At 40.8% G+C, this 17537-nt stretch overlaps 1 pseudogene; it reads left to right on the top strand.

The window, feature by feature from the left end:
• The first annotated feature begins 9516 nt into the window (after nucleotides 1-9516).
• Nucleotides 9517-11463, top strand: LOC121826617 (DDB1- and CUL4-associated factor 1 pseudogene; annotated as a pseudogene).
• The last annotated feature ends 6074 nt before the right edge of the window (nucleotides 11464-17537 follow it).

The following is a 17537-nucleotide window of genomic DNA, read 5'->3' as shown; positions in this document are numbered from 1 at the left end:
GCACTCAAGAAAACTCTGGGGAACTGTGGGGGTGGTGGGTAAACGCCCCACAGAATGGCGCCATGAACAGGGACTAAAGAAAAAAAGGGACTAAAGAAAGAGGGAAAAAAAGGGACGAAAGAAAAAAGGGACTAAAGAAAAAGGAAAAAAGGGACAAAAAAGGGAAACAAAAAAGGGGGGACTAAAGACAAATGAACAGGGACTTAAGATAAAGTAATAGGGACTAAAGATAAAGGAAAATAATAGTTTTAATACAGAGTTTTTGGTGAAAGTGCTGAGTCAGCCCTGCCAGTGGAAAGGCATGCCGGTGTTATGAAAAAAAAAATATATATTTTATATATATATTTTTTGGGAAGGCAGGGGTTTTATCCTCGAGAGAAAAGGAAAGTGGACTGGAAGGATGTCTGATGCTGCAGCAAAATTCTCTTCTGTCAAAATTTTCTATCTTCTATCCCTTTCTCAATTTCTATCTGTGAAAAATAAGTATAAGGTATAGGGTAGTAATATAGTTTAGGAAAAACTTAGAAGTGTAAGATTGTGTAGGAAAAAATAAGTAAGGCAACTAGACAGAAAAACTCTTCAATTTTCTAACTTTGGGGGCTTTCAAAGCAAACTGGGGAAAAAAATCTTTCTTTGGGCTTTACGGGTAGTAAATAAGCTCTTCTTTGAGCTTATGGGGAAGAAAAAGTTTCCTATGGAAGCTTTTGACCTGGGGACAGCTGAAATGCTAAATCCAAGCAGCAGGAGAAAGAAATTTCTCCCTGAGGCAAAAATGGGGGTGTAAGAAGACAAAGTTTAAAGTTCAGAAGTTTTGGGAAAAGTTGGTCTTTCTCCTGGGGGGGGGGAATCTTTCTCTTAAACTATAAAACTTTTCCTTGAAAAATTGGGGGAAAAAATCTCTAAAAAGCCTTAATCTTTCTCAAAAGCTCTCTTAAACTTAAAAACTAAAGCCTTTCAGAACTCTCTCAGGACAAAAATTAGAATCACCTGAAGATATTAGTATGGGGACCACCTGTGATTAGCTCTAAGGGAAAACAACAAATTTAAGACAGCAAAACCTCTCTAAGTTTTCAAGCTTTAACAATCCTCCCTGCAATGCAGGAGGCTGGAACAAGTTTCTAAAAACCTCTTCTAAGCTCTGTCTCTTCAAGCTAGTAAAAGTCTGTCAGAGTACCCTGAGGGAAACGCTTGGGAGAGTGTGGGGAAAGAGATACAGAGAGCCCAAAGAGGCAGGAAACTTTACCTGAGAAAAGCAAAAAAGCCAAGCTTTTCAGTTACGGCTGAGTTGAGGCATCAAGGGCTTTGTCTAAGTGAGCATTTCAGAATGAAAAGGTGCTCCTAATCTTCCTAAAGCAAAGATCCCCTGAAGCAATGCAAACTGTTAGCATTGTATCCTCGCTTCTGACCAAAAACCCAGAGGTGAATGGCCAGCATCTCTGAGTTGGGGTGCATTTCGGGGATACTAGGGTTCCTGCAGTGGTAAACTTCCTGGAGTGCACAGCTGAGGCAGGAAGGTGCAGGACCCCGGGGAAGATTGCTAATGAACAAACAAAGCTAAAGCCGGTAGGAACAGCACAGTTGTCCACTTTCCTACAAGTCCCCGGTTGATAGGTCCACAGCTGCAAAAAGAAATCTGAGAAAAAGCTTTCCTATCAGAGTAAAGACCTTTCTGGGAAAACAGTAAAGCTGAACTGTGTCTGAAGCAGTTGTGCTGCCAAGTCAGAACGCTGTCTGGGGAAAGAGCCCAGCCAGGGCAGAACAGAACTATCCAGGAGAAAAGCTTTCTTTTCTATCGGAGAAAGCATCTCTTTGAGAAAAGCTTTGTTTCAACTGACTCCTGGTGAAATGAGGGAGTGTAGCCCTGAGGGGTGATTACCTCTGGCATAAGCTCTGTCCTTGAGCACCCAGACAAACAAATGCAACCCACTGGGGGACTGGGCCAGGTGAAGGCCTGATGAGGCAAAGCACCCGTCCTAATGGGAGTTTAGAAATGGCAAAAACCTCCCTTGTTAGATTATTAGTCTGTTCACAAACCACACAGACCCCGAAAACAGAAACGGACTAAAACCCCTACCTTCAGTAGCAGGGAAAGCCGCTATAGTGTCAGAAACTGTTTCTGGGGTAGCTGGATAAACTGAGACCAAACTGGATACTGTCAGGGAGAAAGACTCTGAAGAAACAGAGGGGACAGATTCCTCCCCAGAAAATACATAACCTGACAAAGCTGCTAGAGTTTGAGGCAGATTCGGGGGGAGAAAAAAAAAAGCCCCTACCTTCAAAGGCAGCTAGCAAAGGTACAGAGCCACAGACAGATAGCTAAAGCTCTGCATCTGGGGGGGGGGGGAGGAACAAGCAAAATGAGAATAAGATCAGTGGGAGAAAATCTCTCTGAAAGAGCTTTGGAAAAGCTCTGTTGCAAATGATCTTGTTTTTCACTGACTAGCTAAAACAAACACAAGCCCTGAGCAAAGTTGCTATCAGAAATGCCAGCCTCAATGCGCGCTAATGAGGCAGGTGCGGTTCTGATTCAGGGGCCAGTGTCAAATGAAGTTGAAACACCTGTTAAAGCCAGCTGAGGAGAATAGAAACCTCCCAATGTGCCATAGCTGAAAATGTAAAATGCTTGTTCAAATCTCCCATTGCAAAAGCAAAAAACTTTGTTCAAACCTCCCGGGCAAGAATTCGTAAGCAATTCTAGAAAAGAGAACCAGTTGACTCTCAGACCCAAAAAGAACTATGGGAAATGACTGATATAAGGGAAATGATATAAGGGACTGATATGGGACTGATATTATTATGGACTGATATAAGGGAAATGCATTCTGGGAAAGGTAGTTTTTCCACTAAAGATGGTGACATTGCCCTGAAACACTTCTGTCAGCTCGAAAATACATTCATGGTAAACTTAAAATACAGCTTTTAAAAGAATAAGGAGGAAAATCGTCTAAGAGTTTAAGTGTCAGTTCCAGTGAAAACTTGAAAGGGTACGGAACTAGGTGCCTAGCAGTTTGGGGCTCCATTGGTAAAATGCCTTATTTACCCTAATAGCTGTGCAAAGTTCTTACGGCAGTTGGATGACAAAAAGCTACCTATAAGAGCAAACAAGTCACTTTAAAATCCTTAAAATACCACCTAATACGGATCTCTGTGAGTTCGAGGCCAGCCTGGGCTACCAAGTGAGCTCTAGGAAAGGCGCATAGCTACACAGAGAAACCCTGTCTTGAAAAACCAAAAAAAAAAAAAAAAAAAAAAATACCACCTAATAGCTGTGCAGTTTTTGGTGAAGAGCTTTACAGCAGCTAAATATGGTAATTTCACCCTCAGTGTGAAGTGAAGTTTTTTGGTAGAGCAAACCAAAAATACTGCTGTAATAGAAACGTTTGTCTGAATTGAAGCATTTAGGGGAACTACTATGAATCTGGGTGAAGGGACAGCCTATAGTTAAAAACTATCTACCGCTGACAATGCATCTCTGCCGGTCCGGAATGGCTGAGAGAACTGGCAACTTTGGAGTGTGGCTTCGTGCTGAGAATGTTACAATCCCCTAGCAACAAGTATCACAACTCTATAATGACAACACTCACTAAATCCCAGTGCTTTATAACAAAGCTAACTATAAACTGTAAACTTTAGAAATGATGTGCATACTTCCTGTCTAGTTAAGAAAATCTTTCTGATAGAGATGGTGATAATAATTAAGAGTAAGAAGTAGAAAGACAAATATAAGATATGTGAGTTTGTAAAAATTCTGTCTTGTTAGATCTGTGTTAAGAAATCTTTAGGTGTTTGCTAAGTTAGATATATGCTAATGGTAGCCTATATAAGTTTGTAAAGTAGATCTATAGAGTTCCTTTAAGAATATAAGCTTGTAAGAAGTATCTAAGGTAGTCTTAAGATATGTAGTAATAAGCTTGTAAGATGCTAGTTGTAAATGTAAGTTTAAATAAGAAATAAGATGGAATGAATATAAATATATAAGAATTAATAAGAAATATATTTGCTAAAGTAGTTCTATAGTTTCCTTAAAGTATAAATAAGTAGATGTTAATATGTTATATGTGAGTTTGTAAAAATGTGTAAATGTTGAGTGAGTTTATGCTTAAGCACATGTTATGTGGGTTTGTAAAGTGTAAATGTTAAGTGTGAGTCTATTAATGTATATGGTGAAAACACCTGAGACACAGGAGATAGTGTCCTAGTAGACTGCAAAGTAGGCAGTCTGAATGGTTTCAAAAGCTACAGAAGCAGCTAAGAGCTAAGAATGGCAGACGCCAGAACCAGCACAAGGCATCTGCAGCTGAAATCCATGGAACATCAACGCAGCACAGAGCTAACAGTAAAAACGGTTCGGTTTAAAATATTACTATAACTAAAAAGGTCTGTCTGTGAGAACAAAAGTTGCAGAGACGCTTGTTTGAACAAAAATTATTAACTGCAAAAAGTTTTGGTTGAAAAATGTCTCTTCATATTTGGAAGTGAAAGCCTGATACCAGAATTTATTTCTTGTTTGAACTTAAGATGAGATAAAATTACAAAAACATTTTGGTTATGGATTTCTTCAAATTTGGAAGGCTAGTAGCAATATTCATCATTGAATTTTGGTACTTAAATGAAATGAACAATAGAGACTTCATTGCAATGGGACAATTTTGAGCTTACTTATAGTAATGACCTAGGAACGGTTTTCTGGAATTGGGTTAAAAATGGAACTGTTTAAATGAAGAAATGTATTTCTACTTAGAATCAAGATGTAATTTTGTGTATGCATATATGCTTTATTAACTGGAGATTTATGAATTGTTTTGTGGAACTGTTTATGTAGAAATGGAATTACTTATGGAACTGGTTTTGTGTTACAAATGGAGCTGTTTAAACAGAAAAGTTTGGGTTTTCTAACTAGGCTTGAGAATTTGCTGAAAAATTATAAAGAAAAGGAGGAGCTATGAGATTGAATTATGTTCGCAGAAACCTACTGATATCAATGCACCCTGGCTTTGTGGAATTGAGGAAATGTTTAAGTTTGTGAATACATCGAAGTTTTTCCTATGTTCTGTTAACAAGAAAATTCAAATGACTGAGTTAAAGTTGTAAGACGGAGAAAATTGTTAACTATATATAGCACCATATATGCTAATTCTAATGGTTCTGTTAAGAGTTTGCTTTGAGTTGTAAGATGGAGAGAATTGTGACTATGTATAGCGATATTTATGTTAACCTGTTAATGGTAATGATGAATCTAAGGGATTCTTTAAGTTTGTAGTCGCCTTAAGAGTTTTGGTTTAGAGAGGGCTTGAGGCAGCTAAGACTGCTGTGGTCACCTTGGACCTAATTCAAAAGAGAAATGCCATTTATATCATCCTCTACTCCCATACTGGGAGGTGTAACAGCTATGGAGATTGCTGTAAGCCATTAATAGTTATTTTTTTATATATTAAGAAGGGGGGACCTGTGGGAGCCCGTTCTGGGGTTCCTTGTGGCTTTACCCAGCAGGTCCGAATAGAGGATGATCAGGACCATGGGCCTGAGTGCAGATGTCTGAGATGGTCTGCACTTGGCTGTGCTGGGGGAGGAGGTCTTTTGTTCCACCCTTTGGTGTCTCTATAAACACCTGGGGCACAAACAGTCAGGGTCCATTGGAATAGGTTTCAGGCCCTCTGGAGGCTATCTTTTATTTTCCATCTCTTTATCTCCACAATCTAAATCCTTCTATCTAATATTTCCTGTTGCTTGCACTCAAGAAAACTCTGGGGAACTGTGGGGTTGGTGAGTAAAAGCCCCACAGAATGGAGCCAAGAACAGGGACAAAAAAAGAGGGGGGGGGACTTAAAGACAAATGAACAGGGACTAAAGATAAAGGAAAAGAATAGTTTTATTACAGAGTTTTTGGTGAAAGTGTGAGTGAGCCCTGCCAGTGGAAAGTGGCATGCCCAGTGTTATGGAATATATATATATATATATAATATTATATTGTATTATATTATTGAGGGGCCGGGGTTTTATCCTCAAGAGAAGAGGAAAACAGACTGGAAGGATGTCCAATGCTGCAGCGCAAATTTATGTTCTGTCAAATTTTTCTATCTTCTATCCCTTTCTCAATTTCTATCTGTAGTAATAGTGTAGGAAAAACTTAGAAGTGTAAGATCACATAGAAAAAATAAGTAAGGCAACTAGACAGAAAACCTCTTCAGTTTTCTAACTTTTCGGGCTATGAACGCAAACTGGGAAAATCTTTCTTTGAGCTTTACATGGGTAATAAAAACGCTCTTCTTTGAGCTTATGGGGAAGAAAAAGTTTCCTATCTAAGCTTTTGAGCTGGGGACAGCTGAAATGCTAAATCCAGCTGGTAGGAGAAAGTGATTTCTCTGTGAGGTAAAAATGTGGGTGTAAGAAGTCAGAAAGTTTAAAGTTCAGAATTTTGGGAAAAGTTGGTCTTTGTCTCTCTTGGAAAAAAAAACTTAAATTATAAAGCTTTTCTTGGAAAATTTGGGGGGAAAATCTCTCTATAAAGCCTTAATTTTTCTCAAAAACTCTCTTTAAAAACTTAAAAACTAAAGCCTTTAACTTCCTAAATGACAAAAATTAGAATCACCTGAAGATATTAGTATGGGAATCACCTATGATTAGTTCTAAGGGAAAGCAACAAACCTCTTAAGACAGCAAAACCTCTCTAACTTCTCTTTCTTTCTTTCTTTTTTTTTTTTTTAAAGATTTATTTATTTTTTATGTATACAATGTTCTGTCTGCCTGTATGCCTGCAGGCCAGAAGAGGGCACCAGATCTCTTTATAGATGGTTGTGAGTCACCATGTGGTTGCTGGGAATTGAACTCAGGACCTCTGGAAACAGTCAGTGCTCTTAACCTCTGAGCCATCTCTCCAGCCCTAACTTCTCTTTCAAGCTTTAAAAATCCTCCCTGCAATCCAGAAGGCAGGGATGGAATTCCTAAAACCCTTTCTTCTAAGCTCTGCCTCTTCAAGCTAGTAAAAGACAATGGGTCAAAGTCCCTTGAGGGAAACGCTTGGGAGAGTGTGGGTGAAGAGCTACAGTGCCCAATGGGGCAGGACACTGTTTATGTGGGAAAAGCAAAAAAGCCAAGACTTTCCAGTTACAGCTGAGCTGAGGCATCAAGGGTTTTATTTCTGAGTGAGCTATGAAAAGGTGCTCCTAAACTTGCTAATGCAGAGATCCCCTGAAGCATTGTGTCCTTGCTTCTGACCAAACATCCAGAGGCCACTGGCCAGAGTCTCTGAGTTGGAGTGCATTTCGGGGATACTAAGGTTCCTGCAGTTGTAAACTTACTGGAGCACACAGCTGAGGCAGGAAGGTGCAGGACCCATGGGAAAACTGCTAATGAACAACAAAAGCTAAAGCCAGTGGGAACAGCATAGTTGCCTGCTTTCCTACAAGTCCTGGGTTGATAGGTCCACAGCTGCAAAAAGAAACCTGAGAAAAGATTTTCTATCAGAGAAAAGACCTTTCTGGGAGAGAAATAAAGCTGAACTGTGTCTGAAGCAGTTGTGCTGCCAAGTCAGAACGCTGTCTGGGGAAAGAGCCCAGCCAGGGCAAAATAGAACTATCCAGGAGTAAAGCTCTCTTTTCTGTCTGAGAAAGCATCTCTTTGAGAAAAGCTTTGTTTCAACTAACTCCTGGTGAGATGAGGGAGAGTAGCCCTGAGGGGTGATTGCCTTTGGCATAAATTCTGTCCTTGAGCACCCAAACAGAACCCATTGGGGGACTGGGCCAGGTGAAGGCCTGATGAAGCAAAACACCTGTCCTAATGGGAGTTTAGAAATGGCAAAAACCGCACTTGTTAGATTTGCACTCCTTACGCAAACCACACAGACCCTGGAAAGAAAACAGAAATGGACAAAAAGCCCCTACCTTCTGTAAAAGGGAAAGCTGCCACTGTAGTGTCAAAACCTGTTTCTGGGGCAGAGGGGATAAACTGAGACCAAACTGGGAATTGACTCTCTGAAGAAATGGAGAAGGGACAGATTCCTCCCCAGAAAATGCATGACCTGACAAAGATGCTAGAATTTGAGCCAGATTGAAGGGGGGGGGAGCCCCTACCTCCAAAGGCAGCTAGCAAAGGAACAGAGCAGCCTGAGATCTGAAGCTCTGCATCTGGGGGGAAAGGAACAAGCAAAATGAGGATAAAAATCAGTGGGAGAAAATCTCTCTGAAGGAGCTATGGAAAAGCTGTTGTAAATGTTTTTGGTTTACACTGGCTGGCTAAGGCAAACACAAGCCCAAAGGAAAGTTGCTATCAGGAAAGCCAGCCTCAATGCAAGCTAATATGGCAGGTGCAGTTCTGATTTGGGGGCCAATGTCAAATAAAAGAGAGACACCCGTAAAAGCCAGATGAGGAGAGAATGGAAATCGTTCAATGTCCCCTAATTGAAAACTTAAAACTCTTGGTTCAAATCTCTCTGTTGCAAAAGCAAAAACTTCTAAACAAGTCCAGTAAAAGGGACCCCAATAGAACTATGGGAAATGGAGTCCATAAGCTAGCTCTTAACAGTGAGCTGATGAAGAGAAATGCATTCTGGGAAATGTAGGATTTCAGCTAAAGATGGCGATACTGTCCAAAAAACTTTTCAGCTCAGAATGAAGTTGCTTCTCAAAGCAATGCTAGAAAGCTTAATCTTACCTCTTGAGAACTCAGATCACACAAAAAGCTACCTATAAGAGCAAACAATCCACTTTAAAATCCTTAAAACAAGGGAAAGCAGTTTATACACTGAACATTGTCTTAGATATCAGGAAACTTATATTGAAATTTAAAAAGTTCTTTGCCTTTTGAACAAACTGCCTGCAATGAGTAATTCCTTCACAAATCTAATAAGGGAGACAGGGAAACAGGCATTCAAAAAGAAATGACTGCTTTATAGATGGGAAAAATACTTAAGAAAATCTAGCTGTTATACAAAAGAGTTGCTTCCCCTGAAAGTTCCTTATAAAAAAATTAATGCTAAATATTACAGCTGCTAATAACATCAGGAGTTAAAGCTAATGAAATGAAAATACTAAATCCTGAAAATGCTTTTTCTCAATGTAAGCTAATGAAGAATTTGCTTCATGGATCCTTTGAATAACAGTCTTGGTAAAAATATTGGAACTAACAACAATCAAGTCAAAATGTTTCAACAAATTCAAGACGCTATTCCACAAAAGAAAACTGCCATGCTTATGGGCCATATTAGAGCTCACTCCAATCTTCCTGGTCCTTTAGCTGAGGGTAATGCAGTGGCTGATAAGTTAACAAAGATAGTAGCATTATCCCAAGTGGAAATGGCTCAACAGTCACATGCTCCTCCTCATCAAAATAGCAAAAGCTTAAGACAGCTATTCAATCTTACCAAATAAGCAGCTCGTCTAATAGTTGAACGATGTGGGGTATGTCCAAAATATTTTTATGTTCCTCACTTAGGGGTAAACCCCTGAGGTCTTCTTCTTAATCATCTATGGCAAATGGATGTTACTCATATTGCAGAATTTGGCAAATTAAAATATCATAAGAAACCATCTCATTTCTAAAGGACTTGGAGAGACAGCCACTGTGCTGACCAGAGAGGCTGACTTGCCCATGACTGCAGCTTCACACTCTTCTGCCTTCACCCCTGTGACTGCTGCTGCTTCTCGTGTCTCTCTTCCCTGGACCCCTCGGATTGCCAATGGCATTGCAAGTCAACTGGGCAGTCATGTTGCTGTGGGTGCTTCTGCCCCTTCTCCCCCCGCCCCCAAGCTCATCCTTGGCCATGCACAGCCCAGGATACATTGGCTTTGCCTGGCACATCATATGCAGGCCACTACACTTTGATCGGCAGGATCAGTTTTATGAGAGAGAGGCCATCAATGTGCAATGGCAGGAAAGTTCAAGTGTTGCAGCAGAAGTCAGACCAAGGTGCTTACAGGCATAGCCCCGTTGTAAAAACACAATTGGATAGACATCTTCCTTCCCCACCAACACTGGACAGTATCATCAGAGAGCATCTTAGGGAGCAACATGCTCGCTGCAAGAACCCCATTGCCACGTGTCCACCTTTTTCTCTCTTTACTCCTCACCAGTGTCCTGAGCCAAAACAGAGGCGGCAAGCGCCAATCAACTTTACCACTAGGCTAAACAGCAGGGCATTGTTTCCAAAATATGGAGGAGTAGATGGCAGATGCTTTGATAGGCACCTTATCTTCAGCAGGTTTCATCCTATTTCAGTGTTCCGGGAAGCTCATGATTATGAGAGTGGCTTTACGTGTTGTGCATTCTCAGCCCAGGAGATGTTCCTGATGCTTGGTACCTATACAGGGCAGCTGAAGCTCTACAATGTATTTAGTGGACAGGAAGAGGCCAGCTACAACTGTCACAACTCAGCCATCACACACCTTGAACCTTCCAGGGATGGGTCCTTACTTCTGACATCCGGCACTTGGAGCCAGCCTTTGTCTGCACTTTGGGGCATGAGGTCAGTATTTGATATGAAGCATTCCTTCACAGAAGATCATTATGCTGAGTTCAGTAAGTACTCTCAGGATCAGATCATAGGCACAGAAGAAGACATTGCCCATATTTATGATATTGAGACTGGCACCAAGCTGTTGACTCTGTTTAACCCAGATCTTGCCAACAACTACAAGAGGAACTGTGCCACCTTTAATCCTACAGATGATCTTGTCTTGAATGATGGGGTGCTCTGGGATGTCTGCTCTGCCCAGGCCATCCACAAGTTTGACAAGTTCAACAGGAATATCAGTGGTGTTTTCCATCCCAATGGGCTGGAGGTCATCATCAACACAGAGATTTGGGACCTGCGAACTTTCCATCTTTTGCACACAGTTCCTGCTCTGGATCAATGTCATGTGGTGTTTAACCACACAGGGACAGTGATGTATGGAGCAATGTTGCAGGCAGATGATGAAGATGACTTCTTGGAAGAGAAGATGAGGAGCCCCTTTGGGTCATCCTTCCGAACATTTAATGCAACTGATTACAAACCTATAGCTACTATTGATGTGAAACGGAACATCTTTGACCTGTGTACAGACACCAAAGATTGCTATCTTGCTGTCATTGAGAATCAAGGCAGTATGGATGCCCCTAACATGGACACAGTATGCAGGCTTTATGAGGTGGGCAGGCAGCCTCTGACAGAGGAAGATGAAGAGGAGGACTCTGAAGAAGAAGAACTGGAGGAAGAGAATGATGATAATGACACTGATGATGGAGAGGAACTTGACACTGACCGGCAGGTGGTTGCAGAAATGGAGGAACCTGAAAACAGTGAGAACACAGGACAGGATGGCGACAATGACTTCTCTCCCTCTGATGAGGAGCTAGCAAGTCTAGAGGAGGAAGAGGATGGGGAAGATGAAGACTGATGCAGAGGAGGAATTGGAAGAGATTCTGGAGGAGGACAGCTCAGACAATTCTGATTTGGAAGATGACATCATCTATTCTCTGAATGAGTGATGTATGAGTCCCCACTTGGAAGAGAATCTTGGCAGGCAAGAGAAACTGAGTGAATGGATTCAAAAAATCTGCCTTTTGCTGTCTCCCAGGGCTGTCTTTTAAGGAAGTTTATGCCCTGCATTTAAGGACTATGATTTAGAGTCCCCCATGGAATCTGAGGCCCACTCTGATAACAATAACAACCACAAAAAAAGTAAATAAATAAGACTCTAGGGACTAGGTCCTAGTTTGCATACCCTTCTCCTAGTATGGACACAGCTTTCCACAAGGAAAGAAACAAACATGTCTCTGGGTATTTCCCGATGTATTTTCTTTGTATAATATTTTACTTAAAGAACAAGAAGTAGTTCTTAATAAAACTTTAAAAAGAAAAAAAAAGCAACAAGCATTGCTGTGGGATGGTCTGTATGTCAAATGCTCTGATTGGTCAGTAAATGAAACACTGATTGACCAGTGGCCAGGCAGGAAGTATAGGTGGGACTAACAGAGAGGTGCATTGAGAGAACAGGGAGGTGGGAGGAGACACTGCCAGCCTCCACCATGACAAGCAGCATGTGAAGACACCGGAAAGCCAGGAGCCACATAGCAAGGTATAGATTTATAGAAATGTATTAATTTAAGCTATAAGAACAGTTAGCAAGAAGCCTGCCACGGCCATACAGTTTGTAAGCAATATAAGTCTCTGTGTTTACTTGGTTGGGACTGAGCAGCTGTGGGACTGGTGGTGACAGAGATTTGTCCTGACTGTGGGCAAGGCAGGAAAACTCTACCTACAGAGCATTTTTTGTTTGTTTGTTTTGATGTTTTTATTATTATTTTTTATTTATTTTTTCACTCTGCATTTATTGAACAGAACAGAAAATATCACATGGGGAAGAAATGGGATACTTTAACAGAGTTTTACAAGAGATTAAATCACTGGCTCCATTGGATTCCAAATGACCCAGATAGCAAACATCATTGTTTATCAGTTAATACCCATAAATGGTTGATTTCAAGAGCAAACATCATTGCTTATCAACCAATACTTATAAATGGTTGATTTAAATAGTAAACATCATTGTTTATCAACCAATACCACTAAATGATTGATTTCAATAGCAAGCATCATTTTTTATCAACCAATACCACTAAATGATTGATTTCAACATTTATGGTAGATTCTAGGAAGTTGCTTTCAACTTCTGTATTTGCTTTCAGCAAATGATACACATGTATTACGGGATCTGGGACATGGAAGAGTACATAAGATTGCAGCTATGCATTAGCTTAAGTTGTAAAAGTTGATCATATGGGATATCCAAGGCAACTGATATTGTTACATTGTTCTCTTAAAGTCAGGTTAAGCTAACAGTTTGAATACATAGGTGGCTAGTAGTCTTAAATCTTAAGTAACTTCAAGGTATATGATTCACTCTGGCTGTGAGGTTCAGCAAAAGTTTGTCTCTTAGAATGTAAGAGATATTTTTTCTCTTTTTTTTTCTTCTTTTTTTTGTTATAATACCAGTTTTAAGAGTTCAGTAACTAATGAGAAGCCAATGGGATACATGCAGAACTGTGAAACCAATCTCACTTAGCCAGCTGTACGCGCAGACTGTAAATCTCCATTCAGATCATTTCTGAACTAAGACTATCAACTCAGTTTATCTGTTGAGGTCAACCAGGAAACCCTAGAATATACCTTGATTTTTGCAAAAAACAAAATAGGGGGAGGGGTTTCTTCAGCATTTCAGTCCACAAGTAACAGTATCCTAACAGGCAAAGTGTTCTCTCACTGTCAACATAGAATGAACTGCTGCTGGAGGTCAACTTGGGCTTTAATTTGCATTAGCACTTACATGCCTAGTAGTCCAAGTTGTTGACCTCATGACTTTAAAAAGTAACTCTAAAAAAGTAAAATGGCCCTTCTTGGAAAACTAAAGAAAGACATCCAGCCACTGTTGTAAAAAGTCTCATCAAAACAATGTACCCTTTTATAAATTACACCTCAATTTAAAAAGAAAAGTAGCCCCAAATAAGAAGCAGCTCTGAAAAAGAAAATATAACAAGATATTTGAAAAAAACAAGGTGAATACAGGTTCAAAAATAATTAAGATACATTTTCCTAAGGCTACCTAGAATTAGGCTTTAAAGAATTCTACCATTTCAAGTTTACCACTAGTTACTAGATACCAATTTACAAACAAGATGTTCACTTTTTTTGTTCCTTTATCAAGAGAAAAATCTACCTTCAGACTATGAGGGTGGTGATGGGGAAGGACTAGAAAACAAGATTCAAACAATCCCATGTAAATATCACATTTTTCAAATGGAAGAATTCCAAACTGCACTAGAAGTTCCAATTACTAAGACACTTTCCATTGAAATGATTTAAGTACAAATACATGGCACCAAGGTTTAGGCCTAATATAGGCCTGACAACCAAGTCCTTGTTTTCTTCTGGAAGAAAGGCCTCAAAAGTCCCACTCAATTCCACATAACAATGCTTCAAAGATCAATTAGTTTTTCATTTCCTTAATATTTTTGTTTTTGACTTCTAATCTTAAAGACTAGATTAAAACTTAGCTCAATTCCCAGAAGGCATTGCTTCCCTTTGCTCTATGAAAGAGTCCACCAAGATCTCTTCCTCAAAACAATCTAGTCCCCAGCCTCCAGCCTGTGCTTGTGATGCATCTTTCTCAACATCCTGAAAAGGTAATGTAGGTAAAATATGCTCATAAACATTAAAACTAGTTGTTAGAAAGACGTAACTAGCTTTATAATTTAAGTTTTAAACCATAAATACTTGCAGCTTGATCTGCACTGACAATGATTGTCGGAGCCTAGAATTCAACATTTACAAATTCTCATGCACACACACTAAACACACTATTATCACACAACTTGTGTCTTAAGAGAATCTTCTACTTTTTAAATCTTTGGCCTCCCAGTCAATCCCAAGTTCAACCAACTTTAACTAAAACTTCACTCAGAATTTCACCAAGCTTTTCACCCACACATTAATGCTTGTCGTATCTCTCATCAACTGTCAAAATCTGAAGCCTGCTCAGAGATCGCCAGGTAAAAGAAAATAAATGAAATACACTGAGGTTATTTCAAAACAGAACATGACTATCAAATATATATATCATGATTCCCGATTGGGATCATCCTTTGTTTACTACCAGTAAGAAAAATCCCACGTTGGACTATTTCACACTCCAGCACTGGCCAAAGAACACGAGAGCTGGTTCTGGAGCATGCAGTTTCTCACACAGGTGTCCCCAGAGGAACACCAGGGACAAAGTCACGTGAGGCCTCTCCCATACAGAGGCTGTCTCACAGGGGCATCGAGGACACCCACTAGTTTGTAGAGATCCCTGAGAAAGTATGATTCTTAAAATCTGGACTGTACATAATTCACATCAGCCCTGTTCAGGTACTCACTGGAAGAAAGATGCAGCTGTTTGCCAGAACTCAGCACTCTACTCTAGATCAGCCATGTGGCCATGATGGCTTTCTCACAAGTGATATTCTCTAGTTTAAAGGATAATTATGTTGGGCTACAGATTTGCTATTTCCAAGGATGACTTGGAGTTCATCACTCATCACTTGATTTGAGTAACCATCCCAACATCAACCATCTATTGAAAAAAGAAACTCTTCAAAGAATGACTTCTCACTCTGTAAGAAACAAGCTAGAAACAGCAAAGTAAAAAAAACTCTAATGGCTGATATGAGATTAAATTGTGTTCAATATGGGATCTAGTGACTTACTGCAAAAACCAGACCGGGAGAGCTGTAAAATTACACATATGCTCACCATCAAAATAACTTACATGAAACTGCTTCTGGCATAGATCAAGAGGTTAAGATTAAAAAAATAAAAACAATGGATTGAACCTGCATGTTCCATTGCTCATAAACTTGCACACACTATTGTTCTGCAAAAAAGACAACTGCAGCAAAGAAAAATGGCCCTTTTGCAAACAAGCCTAAAAGTAACCCCCAAAAAGAAAAAAAAACTAACAAGCATATATGTATAAAGTGTTACTATTAAACACAATGCTATCTATAGGGGGAGGGGAATTAACTGCATAGATTAAAAAAGAAAAACAAAAAACCATGTGCAACATCTTAAGCCAGTAAAGCACCAAAATAAAAAAAAAAAATTAAAAACCCACCAAAAATCACTTTTCATAATGATTAACATAGAAGCACAAATATCAACCATAAGTCAGGAAGCAATTACCTGGACAGATACAATGTCCACTGTTGAAAGAATTTTTCTTCAATTTAAATGTCTTTCCTCATCTCTAAAGAAACCTTAAAGTGCTAACTTTACTTATATAAAGCAGGCAAATTCTTCAAGTAATTTGCTACGCCAATTTTTATCAGCCTAAACAAGGAACTAAAAATAGCAAGTAAAGTGAAAAGGGCAGAACACCCGACCGGTTCCACACAGGTAGACACCCCAGAGAACGTCACCTACCATCCCGCCTTTCTTCACTGCACTGCACAAGCTAACAGATTAATTATCTGTTTTCTTACATTAACTCTCTAGGATTTGCTAAGGTTTTTGCAAGTCACTAGGTAACACATACAGTCCTAAGGAAATAATGTCACTTAAATATCAGCACTGGACACTAATTAAAGCGAGCTTGTGTGTGTCTACTGCCTTAAACTAAAAGTGAGGCATTGCTTACAAACTGTGACGAGCCGCCCTCCACCAGCCGGCTCACTACTCCTGCCCCTCGGCTGCTTTTTCAAGGAAGTATACATTAACCAGATGGCGATTGAGGTGCTTGCTGTAATCCTTTTCCTTTCTGAAAGACCGATCACAGAAAATACAAACAAACTCTCCCTCGGTTATTTTAACTGCCAACCCCTCCTTCCCACTTTTTGAACTTGCTTCTTGTGGCACTGGCCGAGCCCCATGCAGCCCAGAATCATCACTTCCCTCGGACATATTATCACTCAGGTCACTTCCATCATGGCTGTGGATGCCTTCGTCTTCATCAATGTCCGGTGACTTGTTTTCAGCCAAAGTGATAGGAGGCGAGGCCATTACGGTTAGTGATGGGACAGGTGGCAATGGTGACGCCATTTCGGGTGCTGAGGCTTTCACAGGGACACTGTCTGGGTTCTGCTCAGTGTCCACTTCCATTTCACAAAGCCCAGCTGAACCAGTCTGACACTTAGCATGTAACGTTTCACCACCTGACCCATTTAAGTTTTGTTCCGAGGATAAGACACTGGTAGATTCCTTGGGAGCAGCAAGCACAGCTAGACTCTTTCCAGTTTCCTCTGTTCCCACTTTCTTGAGAGGGGCCATTTTATTTCCTTCCCCATCAGAGCCAATTTCTTGGTCCTTAGGTGTCTCATCTCTTCTTGAGTTTTCCTTTGGAAGATCCTGTGCATGTCTGCTTCCCTTCAGAAGCTGGCTATCTCTAACAGGCACCAAGCCAACTTCAATAAGGACTTGCTCCTGCCGCACCACCTCACTTCACTCTCTTTTCGGGGAGAAAACCTTTTGGTGACTGGTTTCACTTGAAGAGGTGGCTCCATGACAGCAGGAGGCTCTTTCTGAACAGGTCCCATGTGAGGAGGCCCTGTCTGAGCAACCTCCACCTGAGCATGGTCCAAAGGACAAAGCAGCCTCTTCTGACAATGTCCCCACTGAGACTCCATGGGAGGAGGCAGCTCCATCTGATCAGGCTCCATGGGAGGAGGTGGCTCCCTCTGAGCAGGCTCCATAGGAGGAGGAGGAGGCTCCATCTGATCAGGCTCCATGGAAGGAGGCTGTTCCATCTGAGTAAGCTCCATGGGAAGAGGCTGCTCCATCCCTGGAGGCTCCGTGGGAGGAGGCGGCTCCCTCTGAGGAGGCTCCAGGGGAGAAGGCAGCTCCATCTAAGCAGGCCCAGTCTGAGCAATATCCATGGGAGAAGGAAGCCCAGGCTGAGTAGAGCCTGTAGGGGTGACCACCACCTGAGTGAGCGCAGGACCGGAAGAGACCTCCTCCTGAGCCAGCTCCATGGAAGGAGGCTCTGCCTGAGCCATCTCCTTCTGTGTCTCCTGAGCAGGTCTGCTGTCCT

Source organism: Peromyscus maniculatus, chromosome 20, assembly GCF_049852395.1.
Source record: "Peromyscus maniculatus bairdii isolate BWxNUB_F1_BW_parent chromosome 20, HU_Pman_BW_mat_3.1, whole genome shotgun sequence".
Taxonomy (NCBI): Eukaryota; Metazoa; Chordata; class Mammalia; order Rodentia; family Cricetidae; genus Peromyscus; species Peromyscus maniculatus.
This window is presented reverse-complemented; position numbering and strand designations above follow the sequence as displayed.